General features: G+C 34.2%; 2 non-coding genes across 2 annotated transcripts; both read right to left on the reverse strand.

Moving 5' to 3' along the window:
* Positions 1-9,140: 9,140 nt before the first annotated feature.
* On the reverse strand, positions 9,141-9,214 carry TRNAW-CCA (transfer RNA tryptophan (anticodon CCA)). Its single transcript has one exon. It is a non-coding gene; the product is annotated as a tRNA-Trp (tRNA).
* Positions 9,215-9,376: 162 nt separating this feature from the next.
* Positions 9,377-9,450, reverse strand: TRNAP-UGG (transfer RNA proline (anticodon UGG)). The gene has a single exon. It is a non-coding gene; the product is annotated as a tRNA-Pro (tRNA).
* Positions 9,451-19,108: the final 9,658 nt, after the last annotated feature.

Genomic DNA, 19,108 nt, shown 5'->3' on the forward strand with positions numbered 1-19,108 from the left:
ACCTTTTTTTTTTAAGACCGACTCGTTAATACTTAATAATCCTAGTGATTGGATTTAGATCCTATTCTGATAGGAAATGAGATATTTAAATGATTTCTTTTTTATCGAATGACTATTCAGCTATTGTATTTTCATGTAAATAGGGGCAAGAAAGCTCTATGGAAAAAAGATGGTTAAATTCGATGTTGTCTAAAGGGAAGTTAGAATACAGGTGTAGGCTAAATAAATCAATCAATAGTCTTGGTCCTATTGAAAGTGAAGGATCAATTATAAATAATATGAATAAAAACATTCCTAGTCATAGTGATAGTTACAATTCTAGTTACAGTACTGTTGATGATTTAGTCGGCATTCGGAATTTCATATCTGATGACACTTTTTTAGTTAGGGATAGTAATAGCTGCAGTTATTCCATCTATTTGGATATTGAAAATCAAATTTTTGAGATTGACAATGATCCTTCTTTTGTAAGTGAACTAGAAAGTTCTTTTTATAGTTTTCGGAACTCTACTTATCAAAATAATGTATCTAAGAGTGATGATTCCCACTATGATCAGTACATGTATGATACTAAATATAGTTGGAATAATCACATTAATAGTTGCATTGACAGTTATCTTTGGACTCAAATCTGTATTGATAGTTACATTTTAAGTGGTAGTCACAATTACAGTGACAGTTACATTTATAGTTCTATTTGTGCTGAAGGTGGAAATAGTAGTCAAAGTGAGAGTTTCAGTATAAGAACTAGCACGCATAGAAAAAATTTAACTACAACAGAACGTTCTAATGATCTAGATCTAACTAAAAAATACAGGCATTTGTGGGTTCAATGCGAAAATTGTTATGGATTAAATTATAAGAAAATTTTTAAATCAAAAATGAATATTTGTCAACAATGTGGATACCATTTGAAAATGAGTAGTTCAGATAGAATCGAACTTTTGATTGATCCAGGTACTTGGGACCCTATGGATGAAGACATGGTCTCTTTGGATCCCATTCAATTTGATTCGGAGAATCAACTTTATACTTATAAAGATCGTCTTTCTTCTTATCAAAGAAAGACAGGATTAACTGAGGCTATTCAAACAGGCACAGGTAAATTAAATGATATTCCAGTAGCAATTGGGGTTATGGATTTTCAGTTTATAGGGGGTAGTATGGGATCCGTAGTAGGAGAGAAAATCACCCGTTTGATCGAGTATGCTACCAATCAATTTTTACCTCTTATTTTAGTGTGTGCTTCGGGAGGAGCACGCATGCAAGAAGGAAGTTTGAGCTTGATGCAAATGGCAAAAATATCTTCCGCTTTATATGATTATCAATCAAATAAAAAATTATTCTATGTAGCAATCCTTACATCTCCTACTACTGGTGGGGTGACAGCTAGTTTTGGTATGTTGGGGGATATCATTATTGCCGAACCGAATGCCTACATCGCATTTGCGGGTAAAAGAGTAATTGAACAAACATTGAATAAGGCAGTCCCTGAGGGTTCACAGGAGGCTGAATCTTTATTCGATAAGGGCTTATTCGATCTAATCGTACCACGTAATCCTTTAAAAGGTGTTGTGAGTGAGTTATTTCAGCTCCACGCTTTCGTTCCCTCGAATCAAAATTCAATCAAGTAAAGCCTTACTTAACTTAAAAAATGAATTCTTTTTTTTTTTTATTTCTTCCGCAAAATTTGGCACGGGGAAGAAAATGAATTTCATGCTCCCTTCTTAACATTACATGTGTATATATACTTCAACTATAGCAAATAGCGGCATAGAGTCTTGCATCTTTCTACATCTCTAGCGGATCTCTAGTTTTACTAAGAATCCTTGTTGTTGGATCGGATTATAACTACCTTTTTGGGAATTTGTACGAAAATCTTTATGAAATTTTATTAAAAAAAAATGCTAAGACAAGATAATAACTAAAATAATGCAAACGTCTATTATGATACATATATCTCATGTCGAAAGATGAGTAAGTCCATTTATTTAATTCGACATTCCTCATTCCTTTTCTATATATACTCACGTAGATATTACTTAGTATAATTATATATTGAATTAGTATAATTATAAGATACCTTTTATAACAATCAATAAATAACAGGTAAAACTATTAATATAACAATGAAAATATTAAGTCGAGGTATCCATTCTATGACAACTCTCACCACCTTACCCTCTATTTTTGTGCCTTTAGTGGGCCTAGTATTTCCGGCAATTGCAATGGCTTCTTTATTTCTTCATGTTCAAAAAAAACAAGATTTTTTAAATATGCTGTCTATTTTTTTTTTTCAAAACTTAGACTTTGACGATAACACAGCTATCTATTTAGTAGACTAGAATCTAACATGTGGCTTACTCCAAACATAAGCGATTATACATACGTAAACATGATATCTGAGGAAATCAATTAGAAGTATTTCAAAATAGAAAATAGATAAGTTTCAAAATAGAAAATAGATAAGAGATCGGGCGACAAATGTTTGAGATATAAAATCAATATACCTATATGGATGTAGGTATCTATAGGGAATCATATAAAGGTGATGTTATTATTTTAGATCTAAGTAATTCGATGAATTACTTAGATCTAAAGTAAAGGTTCACATCAAAATAGTGCTAGTTGATTAGAGTTACTTCGGAAACAAAAAAAGTAAAATAGATTTTTTTTTGATTCTCTTAATTCCAATAAAATGCAACGAGATCTAGTATGAATTGGCGATCAGAACGTATATGGATAGAATTTATAAGAGGATCTCGAAAAATCAGCAATTTCTGCTGGGCCTTTATCCTTTTTTTAGGTTCATTAGGGTTTTTATTGGTTGGAACTTCCAGTTATCTTGGTAGGGATTTGATAGCTTTATTTCCGTCTCAGCAAATAATTTTTTTTCCACAGGGGATCGTAATGTCTTTCTATGGGATTGCCGGTCTCTTTATTAGCTCCTATTTGTGGTGCACAATTTTGTGGAATGTAGGTAGCGGTTATGATCGATTCGATAGAAAAGAAGAAATAGTGTCTATTTTTCGTTGGGGGTTTCCTGGAAAAAATCGTCGAATCTTCCTACGATTCCTTATGAAAGACATTCAGTCCATCAGAATAGAAGTTAAAGAGGGTATTTATGCACGTCGTGTCCTTTATATGGAAATAAGAGGCCAAGGGGCCATTCCCTTGACGCGTACCGATCAGAATCTGACCCCACGAGAAATTGAGCAAAAGGCTGCCGAATTGGCCTATTTCTTGCGTGTACCAATTGAAGTTTTTTGAAAAATGAAGTTCAGAATGAATTTTGTTCGTAGCAAGAGGGATAAAACTGAAATGAAAGAATAGTCTTTTTTATAGACCATAGTAATAGTATAATAACTTAACTGGAATTTCTTCAGAATGCTCATTTGACCCAAAGCAGACGTATACGGAACAGCCAGAAAACTTTCTTTGTCCGAAATTTTGATCCGTATGTAAATCAACTGCACAGTAACAAAAAAAAGATGGATTCTTTGTTATTTTCTTTCTGTATTATTTCGAAATTCAAGGATTAACTAATAAATCACAAATCAAAAACTAAAAAACAGGGAATGGATTCATAATAGTATGCATATGACTTGTAATAGAACTTATGTTTGATATAAATATTAGTAGTGTAGAGAGTTAACGAATGAAGTGAGTTCATTAAAAAATAAAAGACGAAAAAATGGAAAAAAAGAAAGCATTCATTCCCCTTCTATATCTTGCATCTATAGTATTTTTGCCCTGGTGGATCTCTCTTTCATTTAATAAAAGCCTAGAATCTTGGGTTACTAATTGGTGGAATACTGGTCAATCCGAAATTTTTTTGAATGATATTCAAGAAAAGAGTATTATAAAAAAAGTTCTAGAATTAGAGGAACTCTTTCTCTTGGACGAAATGCTAAAGGAATACCCAGAAACACATCTACAAAAGCTTCGTATCGGAATCTACAAAGAAACGATCCAATTGATCAAGATGCACAATGAGGATCGTATCCATATGATTTTGCACTTCTCGACAAATATAATCTGTTTCGTTATTCTAAGTGGTTATTCTATTCTTGGTAATGAAGAACTTGTTATTCTTAACTCTTGGGTTCAAGAGTTCCTATATAACTTAAGCGACACAATAAAAGCTTTTTCTATTCTTTTATTAACTGATTTATGTATAGGATTTCATTCACCCCATGGTTGGGAACTAATGATTGGTTCTGTCTACAAAGATTTTGGATTTTCTCATAACGATCAAATTATATCCGGTCTTGTTTCCACTTTTCCAGTCATTCTTGACACAATTTTAAAATATTGGATCTTCCGTTATTTAAATCGTGTATCTCCCTCACTTGTAGTGATTTATCATTCAATGAATGACTGAAAAATATAATGTTTGTTACTTTGTACATAAGTAAAACATTCAAAATTGTACTTATTCCTTCTACCCATCGCGAAGGATGCCTCCTATATTCGAGTAACTTTATTTCAGTAAATAGCAGAATCATGGATAGGGAACTATACTAGGGACCTACCTAATTTTATTGTAGAAATTTTTGGGCTCAATGATTGGACCATGCAAACTAGAAATACCTTTTCTTCGATAAAGGAAGAGATTACTCGATCTATTTCCGTATCACTCATGATATATATAATAACTTGGGCACCCGTTTCAAATGCATATCCCATTTTTGCACAACAGGGTTATGAAAATCCACGAGAAGCAACCGGCCGTATTGTCTGCGCCAACTGCCATTTAGCTAATAAGCCCGTGGATATCGAGGTTCCACAAGCGGTACTTCCTGATACTGTATTTGAAGCAGTTGTTCGAATTCCTTATGATATGCAACTGAAACAAGTTCTTGCGAATGGTAAAAAAGGGTGGTTTGAATGTGGGGGCTGTTCTTATTTTACCCGAGGGGTTTGAATTAGCCCCCCCCCGATCGTATTTCTCCCGAGATTAAAGAAAAGATGGGCAATCTTTCTTTTCAGAGCTATCGTCCCACTAAAAAAAATATTCTTGTGATAGGTCCTGTTCCTGGTCAGAAATATAGTGAAATCACCTTTCCTATTCTTTCCCCGGACCCTGCGACTAAGAAAGATGTTCACTTCTTAAAATATCCCATATACGTAGGCGGGAACAGGGGAAGGGGTCAGATTTATCCCGACGGGAGTAAGAGTAATAATAATGTTTATAATGCTACAGCAGCAGGGATAGTAAGCAAAATAATACGAAAAGAAAAAGGAGGATATGAAATAACCATAGTGGATGCAGCGAATGGGCGTCAAGTGGTTGATATTATCCCTCCAGGACCAGAACTTCTTGTTTCAGAGGGCGAATCCATCAAACTTGATCAACCATTAACGAGTAATCCTAATGTGGGAGGATTTGGTCAGGGAGATGCGGAAATCGTCCTTCAAGATCCATTACGTGTCCAAGGCCTTTTGTTCTTTTTTGCATCTGTTATTTTGGCACAAATCTTTTTAGTTCTTAAAAAGAAACAGTTTGAGAAGGTTCAATTGTCCGAAATGAATTTCTAAATCTGGGGATTTATCAAATAAAGTTCGTAAAAAAAACCAAATTCTTGTTGGCAATTCTATAATTTAATTATGTATGATCAAAAAATTATGAAAAACTTTTTCCCTTGTTTTTTTTTTTATTCTTTTTCGACCCTATTTCGGTAATTACTTGTACCGCATTACTAGTCATAGTATGGGATATTATATTGTCAGGAAGACTATTTTACCTCTTCTTTATTTCTTTGTTTTTTACAATACAAATAGGAGCGGTATTATTATGATTATTATGTCACTGGTGCCAGATTGAAATGTCATTGAATGTGTCTATTTTTATTCTAATAGAATAAAAATAGAGTAGATATTAAAAATAAATAAGTAAATGGAGAATAGAAAAAAAATGAAGGGAACAAAGGATTCTAGAAGGAATTATGCATCTTTCTAGTATTCGATACCAGAAAAATTCCTTTTCTTGTTCTGGTGTCGAAATAATAAACTAATGAATTATTCTTGATCCCGTTCGTCAAAGATCTCTATTCTTAGTTTCAATTTTTCCCGGTTTATCAGAACCTTTTTTTCGATTTATTACATAAGTAGTGAACAAATTCAATGAATTTTTCAATTCTATTTTATATTAAAATAACTATAGAAAATTCTATTAGTATATTTTAATCTATTTAAAGGGTTTGTGATATCTGATCGATAGAAATATAATATTGTTATATTGGGATTGTATCATCCAGAAAGAGGGAATCGAGTGATTCTCTCTTTCTTTTTTTCGCTTTGAAATGAAAGTATCGACCGATACGATCGCGAAAGAGATGGTCTGAATCAATTTTTTTTTTGAAGCAATTCAGAATCAGAAAGAAATGAAGTTTTTTGAAAAAATAGGAAAGATCCATTTTTTCATTTATATGAATAAATTAGTCTAATTCTAATTAGTAAGAGCTCAACGGGACCTACCCCCTCTTTTTTTCTGATTTGAGGGGGATCCTGTTGAGTTCTTACGCTTTCATGTCTCCAACTCAGTTCATCCGATTATTACAGAGATGAACCTAAGCCGGAATATGAACCATAAAAGAAAATACCAACTAAACCGATCACAGGAATACCAGTTACAGTACCGATTATCCAAAGAGGAATCCTTCCAGTAGTCTCGGCCATTTGTCCCACTTCCCTCCCCATTTCATCAAGTGGTCGTGCTAGAGACAGAAACAGTCATAGATAATTATGAGATGATATCCTTCCGAATGGGATAAGATAATTCGTACTATTATTTAGTATTTTCTTTTATTTAATTGAAGAAATAATTGGAAAATAAAACAGCAAGTACAAAAATGAGTAATAACCCCCAGTAAAGACTGGTACGATTCAATTCAACATTTTGTTCGTTCGGATTTGATTGTGTCATAGCTCTATAATTCGGATTAGGTTTATCGTTGGATGAATTGCATTGCTGATATTGACCCTAAAAAAGAAACGGTAGGTACAGCTAGTCCGTGAACAGTTAACCATCGCACTGTAAAAATAGGATAAGTTTTATCGATAGTCATTTGGTCCTCCTAAAAAGATCTACTAAATTCATCGAGTTGTTCCAAAGAATCAAAACGGCCAGTTATTAATGGAATTCCTTGTCGGCTCTCTGTAAAATACTCATTTGGACGAGGGCTTCCAAAAACATCGTAAGCTAAACCCGTGCTGACGAATAACCAACCTGCAATGAATAGAGAAGGTATAGTAATGCTATGAATGACCCAGTATCGAATACTGGTGATAATATCAGCAAAAGAACGTTCTCCTGTGCTTCCAGACATGCCGAGCTCCACATATTCTTGTACAGTCAAAAGGGGGATCGATTCCGTAAAAGATGAGATCAGTAAATGGAAATTAACTGAAATTTTATCTTTGTAAGATCGTCAATATTGTACCGAGGGTGTTTTTAGAGTATACCGAATCAGTATAGCTATCCTTCTTCTGACGCAGCAACGCAATTTCACAATAAGTATCAAAATGAAGCACTAAAACTAAATAATATAATTTGTTTCTTCTTTTCTTGCTGCTTGTCGATGTAGAATCATATACCATTCATTCAATAGAAAATTCTGAAAATGCCTGTCTGTAGTATTAAGGATTCTATCGGTTATTGGCTTCGGGCTAGAAAGCGAAGATTGGGTAAAATGTGAATCCGACTGGTTGGTTTATAATAATTTAGGAAGCAGATTCTAATAGTCCCAAAATTCAATGAAATTAGACGTGAAATCTCGAAATATTTCTTTTGTGTTTGTAGTTATATTTTTGTTTGAATCTTTTTTTATTTTAAGGAATTGGTTAGTCGTCCAGTAACAAGTAACAGTAGTACATAGGATTCGATGAACGAAACAGAACAACGAATAGAAGAATAATAAATATTCGTAATGCACGCATTATTGTTTTATATTAGACTCAAACGATCGTTCTTCAACTAATTAGAAGAATGTTTTTAATATGGAAAGAATAAGAATAAATGGAGAACCTAGTTTCGAGTGATCTGATCGTGCGATACTTTTTTTCTTTTTAAAAAAGATTTTATGGAAATGAACCCACTACATAAAATCTAATTAGTGGGAATACAATTTCATAAATAAAGGGCATTATAAGGTCATTCATTCTTCAGCGATTCAAAGAGCATTTCATTTTTGGAATCAAGTTACACAACATAGTTTATTTATTATTTTTCTTTTTTTTTTTTTTTTTTTCTTTCTAATTATTTAGAATCCATTTAATAGATTTATATATTTACTAGATTTATATATTAAATTATTGTTTATAAATTCTTTATAATAAGAATATTTGTTTTGAAAACTCAAGAGTTGTTCAATGAATCCCTTGATTCCGAATTGCGGGATAGAGAGACAGATGATGAATTGATTTCTTACCTATGTCACAAGATTTTTGTTAGTATCATCTATAATCATAATAATAGATGAATCAAAAACTTTCAATTGAATATATTTTTTCAATTAGTATTTTTACTTATCCATCCGCGTATCTTTCAAAAATAGAAACTTAGGGAAGTGCTTTATATAAACATATGGATAAAAATAACGTATTTCATTTAGCCTCGTCATGCCTACTATCACTAGTTATTTCGGTTTTCTACTAGCAGTTTTAACTATAACCTCAGCTCTATTTATCGGTCTGAACAAGATACGACTTATTTGATTAAAATTCATTGAATGCACAATTCAAAAAAAAGAAAGATTTCGGTGTTATTCAATATATTCTATATATTGTAGAGTTCTTTACCTTGTCAATTCAATTTCGAATTCTTGGTCATTGAGATTCATGGGCAATACCGATTAATATTTTAAGGATAGATATTACCTCTCCTTTTCCTCGTTCAACTAAATTGAAATGATTGAAGTTTTTCTATTTGGAATCGTATTAGGTCTAATTCCTATTACTTTGGCTGGATTATTTGTGACCGCATATTTACAATACAGACGGGGGGATCAGTTGGACCTTTGATTAATTAACAGTTCTTTTTTTTGATTGACCCCCTACTTGCTTTATAGGAGGTAAAATTTTGATTTCTGTTGAATTATTTCAGTATCATTTTGATTTAACAACAACAAGAATCGAATCACGCTCTATAGGATTTGAACCTACGACATCGGGTTTTGGAGACCCGCGTTCTACCGAACTGAACTAAGAGCGTTTTATTATCAAACTAAAAGCAACCCGAATATATCTTCGATACATATATTATCATAGAGAATATCATAAAATTAAATAAAAAAAGATTGATTCGATATATGTATGTTCAATTTTTATGGATCTCAATTGATTCCTCGTTACTGTTCAGAAGATAAGTAATAGGTAGGGATGACAGGATTTGAACCCGTGACATTTTGTACCCAAAACAAACGCGCTACCAAGCTGCGCTACATCCCTTTCAATTGGTCTACAGTGTTATTGTAGAGAATCCCTGTCTTGTTTTCCACATTTTTTATTTATTTCCTCCATTGGTATACACAAATTATCTTGCCATTTCTTCTTTTTTGTCTCATATCATATATAAAATATAATAAAAATAATAAAAAGACTTATATACGTATGAAATAATAAATATTAAATCCGCCGTAAAGAAAAATGAATATTTGGGGTGGGGCGGAAAGCTACATATTTTTTTTTAATAAAAAAGGGAATATCTACCGAATTGAACTGTTGTACATTTCAATTTGAATTAGGAATTCCGCGGACAATACAAGCGGTTATTAACTATATATACATTTGATGGTATGTAATACCAGTATGTATTACAAATTACTATAAAGTAGGAGGGTTTTCAATGCGAGATCTAAAAACATATCTCTCCGTGGCACCGGTAGTAAGTACTATATGGTTCGGGGCTTTAGCGGGTCTATTAATCGAGATCAATCGTTTATTCCCGGATGCGTTGGTATTCCCGTTTTTTTCATTCTAGTTATTGACTTGGGAAGGGGTGAAGAAGATTAGAAAAACAATCAAATATCTTTGACTAATCCCCTTCCCCCTTCTTTTTTTTAGAGTTTTTAGACTTAGAATAAGTTAGAAAGAATCAAAATGGATTCAACCTCAGTCAAACTCGGACGCGGCGCCAGGTTCAAATTTAATTAATAAAAGAGTGAGAACGAAAATGAAAATGTGATGGCTAGGGCAACAATATCATACAAAATACTTAAATGAAAAACTGTACTGCGATTCTAAATTTAGAAATTATTGTATTACTATATTTTAATATTTGATTGTAACGAAATCTTTCATAATTTTATTTCGAGTTACCAATTTTTCTTTTTTTCTTCATTTTGGATCGGAAAATGGAAGAGTTGCGTGAATCAAAAATCCAAGGGAGGTTCATGGCCAAGGGTAAAGATGCCCGAGTAACTGTTATTTTGGAATGTACTCGTTGTGTTCGAAACGGTGTTAATAAGGAATCAATAGGGATTTCCAGATATATTACTCAAAAGAATCGACACAATACGCCTAGTCGATTGGAATTGAGAAAATTCTGTCCCCGGTGTTACAAACATACGATTCATGGGGAGATAAAGAAATAGATCGAACCGATCGGCTGTGTGTCACCCTTTTCCAATCCAAGGAAGATGAAAAATTACATATATTAGACATATTTTAGATTTAAATATAAACAAACCAAATCCTATTTCGATCGGATCTAAAATGATTTAGAATTAAGAAATAGGATTTTCGGGATAAGGAATAAAAAAACCATGGATAAATCCAAGCGACTCTTTCTTAAATCCAAACGATCTTTTCGTAGGCGTTTGCCCCCGATTCCATCGGGGGATCGAATTGATTATAGAAACATGAGTTTAATTAGTCGATTTATTAGTGAACAAGGAAAAATATTATCTAGACGGGTAAATAGATTGACCTTAAAACAGCAACGCTTAATTACTATTGCTATAAAACAAGCTCGTATTTTATCTTTGTTACCTTTTCTTAATAATGAGAAACAATTTGAAAGAAGCGAGTCGACCGCTAGAACTATTGGTCTTAGAACCAGGAATAAATAGACTTAGCTTACTCTTTAATTGAATTAAAATTCTAATCCAAACTCAACCGCAGATTGATTCTTTGTTCGAAAAATCCGAAAATCTAGATTCGATTGTCGTGTCGTAAGAAAAAGAAAGAATAGTGGAAGAAGAATAAATCGTTTTTTTTTTATTGAACATATTTGCTCATTTTGACCACTTTATCATATTTTATCATACTAATTTCTACTCTACCTTCTCGGAGTTCATTCTCCAGAGAACTCCATTTTAAGCATTCCGCTGGATTCTTTGCAATCTTCGTATTTTATGATCTCATTGGAAATCATATAAAGACAATTTCTATTTAATATCGCGATTTGGGCAAGTATTTTACGATTAAGAAGCAACTGCCTCTTGTACAGATTGTGTATGAATCTACTATAACTGTAGTCTACCTTATTAGATCGAATTACTGCATTTATTCGAGCGATCCACAACTGTCGAAAATTTCTTTTTTGCCTACCTCTATCCCGATAAGCTGAAGCCAAAGCTCTTATTTTCTGTTGAGTAATAGTTCGAGTAAGTCTTGAATGAGCCCCTCGAAAGCTTGATGCAAATAAACGAATTTTTGTTCTACGTCTCCGAGCTATATATCCTCGTTTAATTCTAGTCATTGAATAAATGAAACTTTGATGAATAACTAATGGATTTCCTTTCTTTCAGTTATTCCTTTCTCCTTTCCTAGTCTATTAATAACAAAACGTATTTTTCCAATGTATAAAATAAAAATTCCAATGGCTTTTGCTACTATAACCTTCCCGACCACTATTTCTTTTTTTGTTCTAATCACCCCAAAATACGAAATAGTATTTTTACTAGGTATAAAAAACAAAAATAGAGTAAATAAATAAAAATAGAAATGGATAAAGAAATAGTGGGTTCCTTCGTTTCTATGGTTACTTCTTAAACGGTGAGGTCCTCTCTATACACCGGAGCTCCTTCTTTTATTTCATCAATGTTATTGTTAACTTGTACAGTTCACCCTCTTTGGCTCTACCCATGAATTATCTAGTAATCGGTCTTTCACAACGAGATCTACCTATACAGTAACGGTATTTAATTATGAAGATTGGTTGGGTAGCTGACCCTCTTAGTCCGTTCTTGGAAGAATAAGGCTATAATCCTTCTGTTAAATAGGATTTCCTCTGCTTAATGGATAAGCATTTGTTACCAATGGGGAATTCTTTCTCATCTAAAATTGAAAATAGAGATGATTGGATTTGCACCAATAGAAACCATAAATTTGATACACAATAAAAGGATACGATAAATCTTTGTTTATTTATTTTCGGTAGTGAACGGATTTCTTCCATTCATTCTATCCTATTCACTGTACTTATAACTGATACGGGAAAAATTTTGTACTTTCTTTTGTCCCGGTCCATGGTCTAAACGAGTCGCACATACACCCTAGTACATGTTCCTCGACGCTGAGGGCATCCCCGAAGGGCGGGCGATTTGGTGACATTTCTGATTGGCTGTCTTGTGTTTCTAATAAGTTGTTTAATAGTTGGCATGTTGAATTGTATACATAATGAGTTGGTTTAGATCAATCCTAACCGGATGATTATGAATTACTTCTATATTCGATATTAATAATTAATATGATTAATAGTAATATATTAACCCCGGTAAAAAGAGAAAATCGAAAATTTCGGATTTTTGCGTGAAATACCTGCTATTTGTTATTCAACCGCTACAAGATCAACAATTCCATGAGCTTGGGCTTCTGTTGCTGACATAAAAACATCCCTTTCCATGTCTTCGGATATAACCCATAAGGGTTTGCCTGTTCTTTGTACATAAACCCTTGTGAGGATTTCGCGCAGCCTCAGTAGTTCTTTCGCTTCCAGGATAAATTCTACCGTTTGTGCCTCATAAAAAGAACTAGCAGGTTGATGGATCATTACCCTGATGATTTAATAAATGGTTTTCTCTATCTTACATCATTATCATGATGAGTCAAAGATAATAAAAAAAAGATAGGATTAACAACCGTACAGGCATCCTTTGTGCAGTGCATACGGCTCCACAATGGAATTCATTTTTACCTTCCAGCGAAGGAATAGAAAATATAGGATCTAGCAGACCCAGAGCAGTAAATGATCCAATAACCACCCTTCCTTTTTTTTAGTAATTTCAAAATACTATGATGGTTCCGTTGCTTTATGATTTCGTTTGTTATTCAGCAATCCCAAAGTTTCTTTTTTTTATTTTTTTTCTTAAAAATAAATATTTCGTAGTCTTTCATAACAGAAATATTGTTAAGAGTCTTCCGTCGTGAAAACAAAAAAGTTTGTGACGCTGAAAGAGGCCTCCGCGATAAATCAGCCTACAATCGGAAATGCCTTTTATCTCATACTACTCTTTCGATACATAACCTAATGGTTTAGAAAAAAAAAATTCTCATATCGAATTCAAAGTGCCATGCTATTATTACTTAATATTTTATATGGCGAAGGCATAGTTTTCTTTTTGTCTAAAAAAAACTCATTGGCGCCGAGCGTGCGGGAATGCTAGACGTTTGGTAATTTCTCCTCCGACTAGAATAAAAGATCCCATTGAAGCGGCTAATCCCATGCATATTGTCTGTACATCTGGTTGCACAAATTGCATAGTATCATAAATACCTAATCCGCTTATTACCCCTCCACCGGGAGAGTTTATAAATAAATACAGATCTTTGGTATCATCCTCCATACTGAGATATACCATAAGACTAATAAGTTGATTCGAAATATCACTATCAACCTCTTGGCCTAAAAAAAGTAATCTTTCTCGATAAAGTCGGTTGATTAGGATAAAATTGTATCCCTTAAGAACCGTACGGGCACCTTTTGATGCATACGGTTCAAAAAAAATAGCGAAAAAAGAATCAATGTTTAGATTTTAGCCTTCTTTAGAGGACTCTTTCTAACTTCTAATGAAGGGGCTTTTTCTTACCTTCCATTTTTTTTTCAAAATGGATGAGTTTTGTCCTTTGGCCCGCGGTCGTTTATCTATACTATAAATTTCAATAAATAAAAAAACAATTCATTAAATTTTCAATTTATCGAACTAACTTTTCATTGATATATTGTTTCATCGAGATTCAATTTCAATTCCGATGTCATTTTCTTGTTCCAAAATGGTCTTCTTCAATTCTTTTAGGTTTATGCTCTACTCCGAGTCAAGATCTGCCCGATTTGGATTTGCACATATAGGACAAATGCCCCAATAGCATGGCTTTTTGCTACGACTTCTTTTTTTTTTTCAATTTACTTCATATTACTCGATTGATTAAAAGTTTTCTATCAATGCTATTGATAAATCGAATATGATACAAGTAGTAGTAATCATAGAATAGATAGATTCCAAATTGAGTTTTTTCTAAGCGGAGCCTGGATACTTCATTTTATTAGTACAACCGAGAAAACCATAAATTATTCTAATTGATAATATTAATCTGGATACCCCCCAAAAAATAGATCTAATTGCACTTCACGCTCCAAATTTTTGATGATTAAATCAATCCGTCTTGGGCGAAAGAGAGGATATCTCGATCGGGGGAGAGAACGGGGAAATACCATATGACCCAATATATCTGACAAGTCGCACTATAGGTCAACCCACGATGCGTCTTCCTCTCCGGGACTTCGAAAAGGTACTTTTGGAACACCAATAGGCATTAAAGCAAAGAAAAAAGAATTAAGTACTATAGCTAACTTTGATGTGGAAGCGTAACAACGGGTTTATTGTCTTAATAAATAAGATGGGCCTTTATCAGATTTTATCTTTTAGCATATTTTATACATAGATTTAATAAGTTCATAAAAAAGGAAAACAGAATTAATAAGGGAAACTTCTTCCCGAATAGGTTTTTGAATGATGAACAAGTATGTATACATTCACTCCTATAAAATAGGATCAATTCCCATCTACCATTGCGTATTGGTACTTATCGAGTATAGAATAGATCTGCTTCTTTTTGTTCCTACGAATAGAATCGAATTGTTCCATTATTACTAAAAGAATAGACTAAATATTAATCCTTTCGCCAAGATAATCCCCTCAAAAGGGGAGGTCCGTAGCATAGTTTTTTTTTTTCAGTGCAATAAAGTTACATAGTGTCTATTTTTCCTTGATAAAGGGGTATTTCCATGGGTTTGCCTTGGTATCGTGTTCATACCGTTGTATTGAATGATCCCGGTCGTTTGCTTTCTGTTCATATAATGCATACAGCTCTAGTTGCTGGTTGGGCCGGTTCAATGGCCCTATACGAATTAGCAGTTTTTGATCCCTCTGATCCTGTTCTTGATCCAATGTGGAGACAGGGTATGTTCGTTATACCCTTCATGACTCGTTTAGGAATAACCAATTCATGGGGGGGTTGGAGTATCACAGGAGGGACTATAACGAATCCGGGTATTTGGAGTTACGAAGGTGTGGCCGGAGCACATATTGTGTTTTCTGGATTGTGCTTCTTAGCAGCTATCTGGCATTGGGTGTATTGGGATCTAGAAATATTTTGTGATGAACGTACAGGAAAACCTTCTTTGGATTTGCCGAAGATTTTTGGAATTCATTTATTTCTCTCAGGGTTGGGTTGCTTTGGTTTTGGTGCATTTCATGTAACCGGATTGTATGGTCCGGGAATATGGGTATCCGATCCTTATGGATTAACCGGAAGGGTACAAGCCGTAAATCCTGCGTGGGGTGTCGAAGGGTTTGATCCTTTTGTTCCGGGCGGAATAGCCTCGCATCATATTGCAGCAGGTACATTGGGCATATTAGCGGGCCTATTCCATCTTAGTGTTCGTCCGCCCCAACGTCTATACAAAGGATTACGTATGGGAAATATTGAAACCGTCCTTTCCAGTAGTATCGCTGCTGTATTTTTTGCAGCTTTTGTTGTTGCTGGAACTATGTGGTATGGTTCAGCAACTACCCCGATTGAATTATTTGGGCCCACTCGTTATCAATGGGATCAGGGATACTTCCAGCAAGAAATATATCGAAGAGTTAGTACCGGGTTAGCCGAAAATCAAAGTTTATCAGAAGCTTGGTCTAAAATTCCTGAAAAATTAGCTTTTTATGATTATATCGGGAATAATCCCGCAAAAGGTGGATTATTCAGAGCGGGTTCCATGGACAACGGGGATGGAATAGCTGTTGGTTGGTTAGGACACCCTGTTTTTAGAGATAAAGAAGGGCGCGAACTTTTTGTACGCCGTATGCCGACCTTTTTTGAAACATTTCCGGTTGTTTTGGTAGACGGAGACGGAATTGTTAGAGCCGATGTTCCTTTTCGAAGAGCAGAATCGAAGTATAGTGTTGAACAGGTCGGTGTAACTGTTGAGTTCTATGGCGGTGAACTCAATGGAGTCAGTTATAGTGATCCTGCTACTGTGAAAAAATATGCTAGACGTGCTCAATTGGGTGAAATTTTTGAATTAGATCGTGCTACTTTGAAATCCGATGGGGTTTTTCGTAGCAGTCCAAGGGGTTGGTTTACTTTTGGGCATGCTTCCTTTGCTTTGCTCTTCTTCTTCGGACACATTTGGCATGGTGCGAGAACCTTGTTCAGAGATGTCTTTGCTGGTATTGACCCAGATTTGGACGCTCAAGTAGAATTTGGGGCATTCCAAAAACTTGGAGATCCAACTACAAAAAGAGTCTAGTCTGATACAAGATTGCTCTGTTCTTTTTTTCCTTTATTTTTTGATTTGACATAGATAGGGTACCGGATAAATCTTTATTCGGATTGCTTACTTTTCATTTCTTTGACTCTTGTCTTGGTCTTTTTTTTATCCGTAAAAAGATCCCAATTAAACAGGTATGGAAGCTATAATTGTAAACCGAAATCAAATCTATGGAAGCATTGGTTTATACATTCCTCTTAGTCTCGACTCTAGGAATAATTTTTTTCGCTATCTTTTTTCGCGAACCGCCTAAAGTTCCAACTCCAACTAAAAAGGCAAAATGATTTCTCATTATCTCAATTGAAGTAATGAGCCTCACAATATTGTGAGGCTCATTACTTCAACTAGTCCCCGTGTTCCTCGAATGGATCTCTTAGTTGTTGAGAGGGTTGCCCAAAAGCAGTATATAAGGCATACCCAGTAAAACTTACAAGTAAACCAGATATAGAGATGGCAACTAGGGTTGCTGTTTCCATTATTATATAATTTCAAGACCACAATGGATCTATAATAAGATCATTTATTTACAACGGAATGGTATACAAAGTCAACAGATCTCACTGAATAAAAAAAAATATAGGATTATTTATGGCTACACAAACCGTTGACGATAGTTCTAGATCTGGGCCAAGACGAACTGTTGTAGGGGATTTATTGAAACCATTGAATTCGGAATATGGTAAAGTGGCTCCTGGGTGGGGAACTACACCTTTAATGGGTGTCGCGATGGGTTTATTTGCGATATTCCTATGTATTATTTTGGAGATTTATAATTCTTCCATTTTACTGGACGGAATTTCAAGCAATTAGATTCGATTCACAAGAACCCCTAAATAACTTTTCAATAAAAAGGAAAGTCTAAAGTATGTAGGTTTCTGCTTTTTAGCCCACTATTTTTTGGTAGTTCGATCGTGGAATTTATTTTTTTCTGTATTTCCGGAATATGAGTGTGTGACTTGTTAGAATTGATCCTATGGATACGACAGAGAAGAAGTCGGTCATCTTGATGAAGATGATTTGATCTCGTTGGATATTCAGTCTAGGCTAGTATCTGGAGCACAGAATATATGAAATAGATTCCAAAATATTAGAACAAATATTAGAACTATGATTCATACTTATCAGACCTCGTGGCCGGACTCCGAAACAAGAGTTAGAAGTGATAAATAAAAAAAATTTATTCTTTCGTTTCTACTTATTTTGGTTAAAGGATAAACCTTTCTTTAGCTTTTTTCATTATATTCAGTCATTGAATAAGCATTGAATAAGTGATAATCCAAGGGTTCTTACTCAGGGAATTTTTGAACTTTTTTTGGAAGGTTTTTTATTGAATCATCGTGGTTCTAGTCTGAATCTAAGGTTTTAATTGATTCATAGGGTCTTAACAAGATAATTCCTATCAATAATAAAGAAAACAAGAGTAAAGTCGCATTACATACAAATCAAAGAAAAAAAATAGGTAAATAGAAGATTCAAGAGGCCCCTAATGATCAATATAACTATGAATGAGCCGACTTGATATTTGGGCATTATAACTACAAAGAAGACTTTTCGGATTTTGATTCTTTCGTATCTTGATACAAAAAATTGAATCATAGCATTAAGAAGTTTGAAACTTTTTAGTACACATATCCGTTACGAGCGGTATTTGGGTGTTTCTGTTTGAGCCGTACGAGACGAAATTCTCATATACGGTTCTCAGAGGGGGGTCCCCTTGGTTTACCTATCTCAATAAAGTGTATGATTGGTTCGAAGAACGTCTTGAAATTCAGGCGATTGCAGATGATATAACTAGTAAATACGTTCCTCCTCATGTCAACATATTTTTATTGTCTAGGAGGAATTACGCTTACTTGTTTTTTAGTACAAGTAGCTACGGGGTTTTGCTATGACTTTTTACTACCGTCCGACCGTTACTGAGGCTTTTGCTTCTGTTCAATATATAATGACGGAAGCAAATTTTGGTTGGTTAATCCGATCAGTTCATAGATGGTCGGCAAGTATGATGGTCTTAATGATGATCCTGCACGTATTTCGCGTGTATCTTACTGGTGGATTTAAAAAACCTCGTGAATTGACTTGGGTTACAGGTGTGGTTCTGGCTGTATTGACCGCATCCTTTGGTGTAACTGGTTATTCCTTACCTCGGGACCAAATTGGTTATTGGGCAGTCAAAATTGTAACAGGTGTACCGGAAGCTATTCCAGTAATAGGGTCGCCTTTGGTAGAGTTATTACGCGGAAGTGCTAGTGTGGGACAATCTACCTTGACTCGTTTTTATAGTTTACACACTTTTGTATTACCTCTTCTTACTGCCGTATTTATGTTAATGCACTT

Source organism: Cucumis melo, unplaced genomic scaffold, assembly GCF_025177605.1.
Source record: "Cucumis melo cultivar AY unplaced genomic scaffold, USDA_Cmelo_AY_1.0 utg000840l, whole genome shotgun sequence".
Lineage (NCBI taxonomy): Eukaryota > Viridiplantae > Streptophyta > Magnoliopsida > Cucurbitales > Cucurbitaceae > Cucumis > Cucumis melo.